General features: G+C 42.1%; 1 protein-coding gene across 3 annotated transcripts in view; it reads left to right on the top strand.

Moving 5' to 3' along the window:
• The window catches only part of TM2D1 (TM2 domain containing 1), a 59,433-nt gene that overhangs the window by 34,311 nt on the left and 14,441 nt on the right, over positions 1-10,681 (top strand). For 2 of the 3 annotated variants that reach the window (XR_003094968.1, XM_014521707.2), the window contains one exon: positions 538-4,855. The exons of the other annotated variant lie outside the window; for it this stretch is intronic. The gene's annotated coding sequence lies outside the window, so the exon portion shown is untranslated. Of the gene's footprint in view, positions 1-537; positions 4,856-10,681 lie in introns of those variants that run through there. 3 annotated transcript variants of the gene reach the window in all.

Genomic DNA, 10,681 nt, shown 5'->3' with positions numbered 1-10,681 from the left:
TAAAAAGGTGTGAGAAGTCTCCGAGGCAGGGGATCCATAGAGTGAAATTAGAGGTACTGGAATAAAGTACAAGATCACATTCTCTTTGGAAGCCCATAACTGCAGTCCCCACCTTTTGGGGTATGTGGACTAGTTAAAAAAGTTGAAACCTTGCTTTAGTTGCATGGTGTCTCTCTTCAGTTGTATGTAATTGTTTGAAACAGGAAATTGAAGCAGCTCAAGCTGTCCTGCAGGTCTGAGTATGCAACACTGAACAAGAGGTTCTGGTCATGTAGTACTACTGATACTAGTAGGTTGGGGAAAATAGTGCTCTGTTAAACCCTGGCATGGGTTTGACCCTGGCTTGGGCTAGTTTTAGGCCAGATTGCAGCTTTAATTTGCATCATCAGACTGGTTATTTTTTAAACTAACAAACCAAGTCCATTTTGCTCTTTAAATTTGGAAGGCTTTGGACGCTTATGCCTAGCGTTTTGCTCCCAAATGGATACATAAAGCAAGGAATTGAAATTGTTAATATTTTCTGTTTTCCTTTCATAGAATTCACTTCAAATCCCCTATGTTGACTGAGGAAAGAGTCCTGAAAACCTGTAATGGGAGGCCACTGTCTGCTAAGGAACTGACTGACTGTCCCATAGCCCAAAGGGAACAGGACTGCTAGACCCTGTGGACTGCATGGGGAAACAATACGTGTCTGCGGAAAAGGGGGAGCCCTTATTATAGGGCTACCATTCCATGACATGTCATCCACTGTGGCTGTATTAAGAGGACAATGTGTGCCACTTCTAAGTTATTTTGTTACGTGATTAGAAGCAATGAATGCCATGGTAACAAGCACTGTTGCTGGTATCTGATACACTATTGTGAATTTAAAAGCATGTTAGTAATCTCAAAATGTTAGAAGCTAAGTGGGAGTTGAGGAGAGAAGTGGCTTACTTGACATTCACAGTCTTCCTCCTTAGCTCTTAAGCTAGAGTAGGAACAGAATCAGAACAAAAAAATGTTTGTTTAACAGCTGTACAAAGTTACAGCTTGGACTCTGTCTCCCCCTCTCTCCTCCCCCCTCCCACTTGCATCAAGTACATCCTGTACTTTTGGCAACATGTTGACTGGATATTTAAAAGCTGTGAACTGTTCTGAAAGTTTCACATACTGGGTTATGGGCCATGTGTGTTTGATCAAAATTCAATTACTGCACTGTACCATGCTTGGAAACCTATCATCCCAAGTTATGAAGTATGACGAAATAGGCTAATCTAATTGGTTCAGTATGGGAGCAGTATCAACCAAGCTTGTTATGATAAATAGCTTCCTGTGTTAAAGGTTCTCTAGAGCTTAAGTATCTTGGCTCACCTCCTTCTACAAAATAAGAATATTGTTCCCTGGGAACAGTTACATCACTGTCCCTCTTCTACATTCAGAATGAAAGGTTTGTAGAATTTTTTTCTCTCTTGCTACTTCTTGAAAAGCAGCATGGACATCTACCCTGTTTTCCAGTTCTGCCTTCTTCCCACCTCCAGAGTTCAATCATCTTGCACTAACCATGTCTCTTGGAGTTCTTTTTCAGTCCTGTTTAAGATGAGCTTGAGGAGAATGTTAAACTTGTCTTCAGCTCTATATTTGGGGGCTTGTGTGTGCATTAAGTTAAATGGGGAAACATTTTAGTTTTTCCAAGTGCCTAACTAAATTACCTTGTTACAGTGAATTGCATATCTATGGATATGTCGCTATCTACTTGGCAATTTTATTGCAGCATTCATTTAAAGTAAGCCCATTGTGCAAGTGCTGAAATAAGAGTAGGGATGAACTAGTGTTCAGAGTCTGGATTTGTGGTTGCTAAACGTGTCACTCAGCCAACGAGCTTTGTCCCATGGGATGATACTGGCTCCATGGTTTTAGCAGGCCCATCTTTGGTGATAACTGCTTGTCTGTGATTTTGATGTCACCATAATAGACAGCAGCCAGGGTCAGAAGATTGAAAAGTAGATCTTTGGCCACCTACATGTTTTTGGGATACAAGAGGATGATTTATAATTCTCAAGTGTCCTCCAGGGCAAAATAATTCTGCAGTGGCCATTTTAGCTTAGGCATAATATAGGCCAGCTCTTGTAAGCACGTGTAGTAAAGTAACTTTAGTGGGATTTTTCTCAGGAGTAAAGCTACTCACATGCAAAAGTGCTGGTAGGGGCCAAGTCATCTTAAAACCTGATTATGCCTGCCTAGTGATTAATGTCCACTTACTGCATTTCTTAAGGTTTTGGGTTTTTTAAAGATTTGCTTTAATTTCAGTTCACCATTATTTAATCTTATGCTTACAAATAAATATAGTGCTGAAGTGTGGCTTTCTAACTAGAGCAAGAGCTACTGTAAATAATGGCATTTAATTCTGAAAAGCAGCAGCTTCAGTTACTATTTGGTCAATTGACTAAGTGCAGCAAAACAAAATTGGGCAGTGCGGAATTCTCCATAACAGACACCTATGTCCACAGAAAGCCGTAACTACACTTTCCTTCTGCTGCCATATACTTTGAAACCCAGTTTTTATAAATTATTTTAAAATGTTTGTTTTGATTATATCCTCTTTAAAAATATGGTTAGTTTAAAAATCATCTCTAAATGCAATTTCCCGAAATCTCTGAGGAGAATAATCCAGTTTCTTTTTCCATAAAAATCCCACAAGAAGTGCTCACAAGATATAGTAGCTTTACCTTCAAAAATAGAAAGTGACTGTAGGCACTTATGCTAATCTCTTTTTTGGCAAATCAGCTTTTTTTGTATTGAATCTTACTTGATTGAATAGCACTGGAGCTGCCAGAGTAAATGCTATTATCAATGTACAGTAATTAAGGAAATAGTCCTTGTCACTCTAACAGTGTCCAGGCTGCGCCTACTGTAATAAAGTTAAATGATAAAGAAATCTCTTTAAAGTGTATCTACTGAAGTGTGGTTACTTTAGACATGCAATGAAACAATGCAGAAGAGAATTATAGGTGATGAGGAAATATATGATCTGCATATTAATATCTAAAAGCATTCTGAACCAGTACACATTATTACATGATGACAAATTTAAACAATTAACATGCTGACTCAAAATCAATTGAGCAACTATGAATTACTTCCACAAGAAAAGAATGATCTTAGTGTCATTCAGAAATCCCAAAGACTGTTTTACTTCAGGCAAAAACCTGTGCGCAAATGGTAAATTATGCCACGTATCAATAAGATCAGCTGACTCGTGAACCAAGTTGGGGAAGTGAACTTCAGTATAGATAACTTGTTCCAGATAACTTGCCCCAACTTCTCTCCCATTTCACATGGTAACTCAGGAGCAGTCCCCTGTGAAGGTAGAAACAATGTAGGATTTTCTCTATAAACCAGCAGCTTAAATTGCATCCAGAAACAGCTGTGGTACATTAGTCTCATTTTTGCAGTGAAAAGTGTCACTTTATAAGCATGCAGCCCTACTGTGTGCAACCTGACGTTTCGAAGTGCTTTTCAGCTGTAACCCTCGTAAGCTATTCTGCAGGTGATATAGGGATGACTAAGCTATACTGGAGGTGAGGGAGGCATGAGTAACTGCTGAGGTTTGTATTTAAGAGCAAAGATCACAATCTTTTGCAAAGCAGATTGAGATAAATGCAAGAAGAATTGTTTAGTGGGGAATAGCAAGGAAATTAACCTATTTTGATCAAGCAGTATTCTGGGAAACATTATCCAGGGTATAAACATATGCATTCCCAAAGTAAATTAGACCTATGGAATGAGCTTAGAAATGGATATAATGGGGAAAGGGAATAGGTCACAACTGGAAACTAGAGTCCATAGTGTAGCTCTTGGAGTAGAACAGCAGCACCTAAAGTAGTGAGTACAGTTGCCAAATCTCATGAAAGTCTTTTCTTTTTATTTCTCTACCTTGTACCTATAAAATGGGTGTGATAAAGTTTTTGTATTTGATTAAAAGAAACTCAACAGGTTTTTTTGGCCATGTTATCATTTGGTATTTTACCATTTTCTGCTTCATTTCACATTTATGTATTGATATTCTGAAGGCTGGGCATATAACCTTCCCATTACATCTCTGACACAATGAAATAGCTTCTAAATAAAGCAAATCTGAAGGATCTACCCAAGATACCTCATTTAAGGTGGAAGGTGATGCTTGTACTGAACATTAGCTTTGTTCTTCCCATATCTAGAACTGGACTTAAACTTCAGTACATGTACACGTTTAAAATAAAGCACGTATTTGAGTAGTTCCATTAACTTCAAGAAGACTATTCACTAAATGCTTAAACATATATGCAAGTACTTTCCTGGATCAGGAACCCTATTCTGTTATGTGCAAGACAACAATATGCTTTGTAGAAAATTCTTTAAGTACCCCTAGCTTAACCTTCAGAACTGTCCATTTGAATCTCAGCAGAAGTACTCTGGTCAGAATTCAAAAAATTATAGCAGAAGCAGTGAGTTTTTAATTGAGGCGTGCCAAATACAAACGGCAGATGCTTTTCCATTCTATAGCTCTTGGGTACGCATTCTACTTTGCTGTTTCAAGGACAAAGGAAACACTTATCCAATTAGATGAAGCATGAGATTGTGACATAAGGCTCTTCCCTAAATAAAAAAGAGTTGGAAAAAAGAATTTTGACCTTACGTCAATAAGTGCTATTAAAATAATGAATACGCCATAGGTCTCAGCATTTATACAGATCACATTACGAGCTGCACTGATTTTGTTGCTAAAATTACTGAGTCTACACAGGTAGACCTACAGAAGTTACTTGTCCAAATTACCTTTTAAAGGCCCTTTTTTTTAAAAAAAAAAAAAAAAAAAGAAAGATTAAAAAAAAAAAAAGCACAAGTCAATTAAATCAGCAGGTGAACTTCGTGCTCTGTTTGGAAGTTTGACAACTTATAAAAAGTTTCTTTGGATGATGTCAAACATGATATATACTTGTCAGAACTGTTATGATTCCCCAACAGACTCAAGATTAATGGAGACATGAGCAAGTTTCTTGCTCATATGACTGGCTCCATGGAGATAATCAACTAGAAAAATAGTATTTTATCTAAAATATGTACTTTTATCATATCAGGGAGTCATGGCTGTGGTTTGGGTATTTCAAGTCTTTAAGCTGAGCACTTTGGAACCCACTGTTCAAATCTCAGCAGTGTGAGCCTAATTCTTTTCCACTTTAAGGTAGTTACGTTGAGCTCCAGGGAGCTTGTTACAGGTTTTTCAGCTGATATCTTTTAAAAAAATCCCTTCTGTGTTAATATTGAAGGTGTTATAGCTGGTGCTTTAAAACAGTGTTTCTCAACCTTTTAAGTAGCAAGTACCCCCTAACTTCTTAAAATTTTAATAAGTACCCCAACATTCAATTTTCCAGGGGATTTTATGTTTACAGACTAATGTGTGTGCCATATGTTGGAAGAAGGGCCATGATATGACAGATGTCTGATCTGGTATGGGTAGGGTTGCCACCTTTTACACCAGAGGTGCACAACTCAAGTATGTACCTGGGCTAGAGGTGATGTTGGCCGAAGCTAGGAGGGCTGAACTAAATTATTATTGGGGAATTTAAAGCGCCACACAGTGTGGGGAGTACTGATTTTTTTGCCATAGTTTTGAGAGGAGGAAGGGGCGAAACAGAAAGGAAAAGAGGGCGAGAGAGAGAGAGTGTGTGTTGGGGTACCCACATACCCTCTGCCTGTGTCTCACATACCACAGGTTAAGAAACTGCTTTAAAAGAATAAGGACATAACCAGGGTCATTGGATCTTCTCACTATTGGGCTGGGGAAGTATCACACCACAGTCCAGGGCTCCGCTTTTTGGTGGTGCTGTGTCTATCCATCATCTCATTTGTGATGAAAGGCCATATATAGATGTAACAGTGGCTGAATGCACCAGGCAGCATAAAAGAGCCTCTTATCCTCATGTCACCCTTTGTCTCTGGCATTACATCATTCTAGCTATTGTTCTATATAGGGAGACTGGAGCATTAGCAAGTCTTTGAAAATAAACACAACCTTCTGCAGCCCTTCTCTGTTTCTCCCAAGTTCTGTGATTCCTTTACCTTCTGCATACCACCAAAATTAAAGGGTGGTAAATCTTGCATTGGCTTTGCATTAAAGGTAGTAATCTTGCATTGCTGAAACTGAAGAGATTAAGCTCCCAAGAATACAGAAGAGCCTTTCCTAACCTCAGCCTGTTGCTCACGGTATTTAATTATCTTCAAGAAAATTACTGTGCCTCATGTTAAGTCAATACGATGAATATGGTTAGCTCTTCTGATGCAAATCATTAAGTGAACAATGCTATGGTGATTTACATTGGTTGACAGTCTGGCCCCATAACCTGTCCTTGTTACAATGCTGTTTTAATAACAGCCACCAAATAACTACAGGTTGTTCAGGTTTTTCTCTTGTTGCTTTCTTGATCTGTCTAGCACTGGTACAAATAGATTCAACAATGCAGCATCATTAATAGTAGAGTCATGGAGGCTATTGCTTTTCTAAGTGGACCCTGCCGCCACTGATTTTTACCACTATTAGAACCTCTACAGTGGTGGTGCTCAGCCTCTGGCCAGTGGGCCAAGTATGATCCATGGAGCTATGTCATCTGGTCCATGGGTCTCCCCACAGGTCTGGTGGCTTGGGCGTGGTAGTAGCCTTAACTACAGCCGAATCCAGACATGTGCACTTGGGCCAGCCTGCACTAACCCCAGTGCACTGGATCTGCCTTGTCCACTAAACCCCAACATGCTGGATCTGGCCTGTGGAGCTAAATAAGTTGAGCCCCACTGCCCTACAGTACTGGTTTCTTCCAAAAGGGCTTCAGCCAGCTGAAAGAAGATAGCAACAAAACTGCAGAAGCAGCATAAATATAAATCCTCACTGATGAGAATCCCCCAAAATTATATCTTAAGTAAGGGAGAAGCAGGAGAAAAGCTTGTCAGATCTCCGACAAATGCATACGAAGGACTGTCAAGTCTAGTACAATATCAAAGGGCAGCAGAGTGCCAGAGAATATTATCAGCTAGTAGAGTCTGTTACCTTCCATCATCTTAAGCAATGCAAAATGCTACTGTTCCTTCTGCAGCTCACAGTTTGTAATAGCAACTTGAAACATTTCCTAAGCTTTTCATTATAACAGAAAAAGAATCCAAAAGGTCCTCAAAACAAATACTCTCAGAGTTGAACAGCTGTCAGATTCAGATTGCTACATTCAAAGGTTGAAGTGTTTCTGACTTCAGGCGATACCGCCTTGGGCCAGCCTGGCAGTATCTTTCAAAGTAGCTTAAACCTCCTGCAATCACATTACCATTGGTCTCATTGGCTTTAAGATAGCTTTTATGTAGCCTTTTACATTTGCAGTTGGTATGCCCATAAAAATAATCTAGAATATGGTAAAGTGAAGCAGAGATGCCACGAATTGTCATCCCATTTGTGTTCCTGATGCAGCTCACATTATTTTCACCGGCACGTAACTGAGAGGCAGGTGTAATATATGTTGTACGTGCAAAGCGAGAGAGACAAGAGCAGTGGATGGGAGATGGAAATGGCAAGCTGAATTGTGTGGCATTCTGGAAACATTATCTGGAAAGAATTATCTGCAATTAGCTGGATGAGTGAAGAAGACTCTGGGTCTTGGCAAAGTCATTTGATTATCATAGAAAGTAGGTGCCAAATATTTTTAAAACAACCCATGTATTATAGATAAGCTTTCTGTTAATATTAGGAATTCAATGTGATGCTGTTTAGCATTCTAGGCATATGGGCAGCAGATCTATAGCATGACTCAATAAATATGTTGCTGCAATAAACTTCTTTAGCACTTGCAATTCACATCTGATCTATGGTGACCTTTTTTTCCCCCCTCCTAATTAAACTTTTAACTTGCAAATGAGCCATTTCCTACATTAAAGCAGTGCATGGTAAACAAGAAACATGTACCCACAATTTACAGGGGTTGTTGGTGACTTAACTCACTAGTCCAACCTCAGATCTGAAGAATATCTTGTCTAACTCTATCCCAATTATGCAGTTGGTCCAATAAAAGATATCACCCGAAAAATCATTGCCTCTTGCATATCCCAGCCTTTTTAATTTATCTGGGTTTGAATTAAATTTGATCAAGGTCTGTCTCCTAGGTGAGCAAAAATGAGGCTGTGCTTTAAAAGCTAGTGAGTCAAAAGGGAATAACAAAGCAGGCTCTGTATGGTGGACGGGAGATAACAGTTCTTCTCATGTGTAGCAAGGAAGAAGGCTGAAGGCCAAATGCCTCCAGCACTCAATAATAGTAGTTATCTCAAACAGCTGTTTCCCTGGAGTGCTTTTTTATTTATGAAATTGACTTTGAGGCGCGGAAAACACCTCATCCCGCTGCCATTATGAGCTGTGCTGTTTCTCACTTCCATACCAGCAAGATGAAGATCTTCAATGAGTCCACCAGTGCCATAGGCAGCCTGCTGCTTCTGAGCTAAACGAAAGTTTGATGTAGGGGATCTTGTGTCGTGTGCTCTCCAAATGCTCTCTTGTCATACAGTGACTCGGCGACCTTTAAATTCCTTAGCACTAGCCCCATTTTGAAGAAACTCCCTTTTTCTATTAGCCTATCCCCAAATGAATGCATGAAAAAAAACTCTCAAAAGTGATTAAGTTAAGGACAGGCTCCTTGGAAATAGGTGGTCTTACCAGTTGCCTGTCTTCTAGCCACCTTAACGTTCTTGCTGAAGAATTAGCAAGGGAACAAAATACCTGAGCTGGGTGACAGGGCAAGGCATGGGTGATGACATCCCCAGAGCAGAAAAAAGTACACCAAATTAATCTCTGGTTTAACTCCTGTAACACTCCTGACATCCTCTTTTCACCCCTAAACCGTGACATAGTCCCATAGCCCCAGCTGCCCTCAACAGAGCGGGGTGGGTCGAGGAGGAGAACGCTTTCAGAAACAACCAGAGTATCTCCCAGGAAGGACACAGGGCTACCAGCTTGTTTCCTTTGAAGAAAAACCGAGACACTCGCAGGGTCCTTGCTGCACCGGTGGACAGTGCCTTTTGAACCATCACAGCCAAGCAGAGGTGTGTAGGTCTGGCCCCCCAGAGTTGTTTTGTGAGGGTTGGGAGACTGAATGGCTGGGTTGGGGAAGTGGAGGCAAAGGGGAAGAGATTTACTACATGGGGACTTAGGGCTGGGCTGGTCCCTTCCCATGCCTCGAGAATGCAAGAGTGCACGTTCCATAGGGATCAGTGGCCTTTTGCTCCTCTTCCCCCTATATTGCAGCCTGGGACACTGCTGCCCCTCATCCCTGCTTTTGGTAGGCCAGCAGGCAGGGGAAGGTTGGCCGCTTGCTTTGGAATCATTTCCTGTGGTTACCCATCATGCACCCTCGTGCGATTTTTCCTTTGGATCGCCCAAGAGCCCCAGGTGACGTGGTTCCAACCCTGGTAGCCTCCTCTGAATGCATTCCCTGCACCTCTCGCCTCGCTGAGCACCCCCTAGTCACAGAGCCCGTACATTGCTGGTTTGCTAAAACCTCCCCAAGAAAATTCATCTCCTGTCCAGAAATACTAGAAATGGCTTTGGACCACAGGTTCACGAGTATCCTCAAAACTCTTTCTTCTGAAGCCTGGGGTGATAGGGACCTCCCTCTCACAATACAGCCCCTTCCTACGAGGGACACGGCACTGTGCCTGCAGGGAGAGGAGTGGGTTATCCTGGGTTGCCAAGGAGCCACCCTCTCCATTCACACCCCTCCAGCATCCCCTTCCCCTTGCTTCTCTGGAGTTGCCTTCAAGGGGTCTGTTTAAAACCAAAATAAAACACTCCATACCCCTAATCCCTTACCCCAAAACCAGTGCATCAGTGGAGAGGAAGATTGAGTCAATGGTTTGGACACACATTCAGACCGACTTGACTTTGTTTCTCATCTGTTATCAAGAGGACAGTTGCACTTCCCTGCCCTGCACAGGTGCTGGGAACACTGATATTTGTTGCTGCTCAGATGTTAGGGGAGAGTGGATCCATTGATGCAGCCCAGGCTTCCCCATGATCTTGTGACTGTCGCTAGTCCAGCTGTAGGCCTCCCTTTCATTGTGACCCTCTGCTGTTGCGTTCTGTCTGCAAGAGAGATTGGAGGGTCTCTGCCTTGAACTTATGCTTTGTGGGTGCTTGTACACGTGATGCCATTAACGTACATGGGACGAAAACGTTTGTGTGCGGCTTAACGGCATCATCTGTTCGAGAGGTTTGGGGATGTTAAATGACTTTGCATGGTTGCAAACTAAACTACATCCAGATGTAGTTGCATTGCAGCTATCAGCTCGCCCCACCCCCAGCCACAGGAGGGGTGGGCAGGCTCCACAAAAAAAAAGGATCAGGCCCCTCACCACTTCTACCTTTAGCAGGCACCTGCTGAAGGCAGAAGCGGTGAGGGGCCCGATCCTTTTTTGTTGTTTTTTTTGGCACAGCCTGCCCACCTCTACCACGGCTGGGGGGCAAGCCCGACCTGTAGGAGGCCCCGGTCCTTCCCTCCATGGCAGTGGCACCCCCCAGGGCCACCCAGGCAGGCTGCTAGTGGGCTGGATGCTGTGCCAGCTCAGAGGCAGCACCCTGCCTGATCCAACTCTTCCCCGACCCCAAGCTGGCTGGAGCAGCACCCAGCCCACTGGCAGTCTG

Source organism: Alligator sinensis, unplaced genomic scaffold (assembly GCF_000455745.1).
Source record: "Alligator sinensis unplaced genomic scaffold, ASM45574v1 scaffold588_1, whole genome shotgun sequence".
Lineage (NCBI taxonomy): Eukaryota > Metazoa > Chordata > Crocodylia > Alligatoridae > Alligator > Alligator sinensis.
Note: the sequence above shows the minus strand (reverse complement) of the source record. Positions and strands in the feature narration are given on the sequence as shown.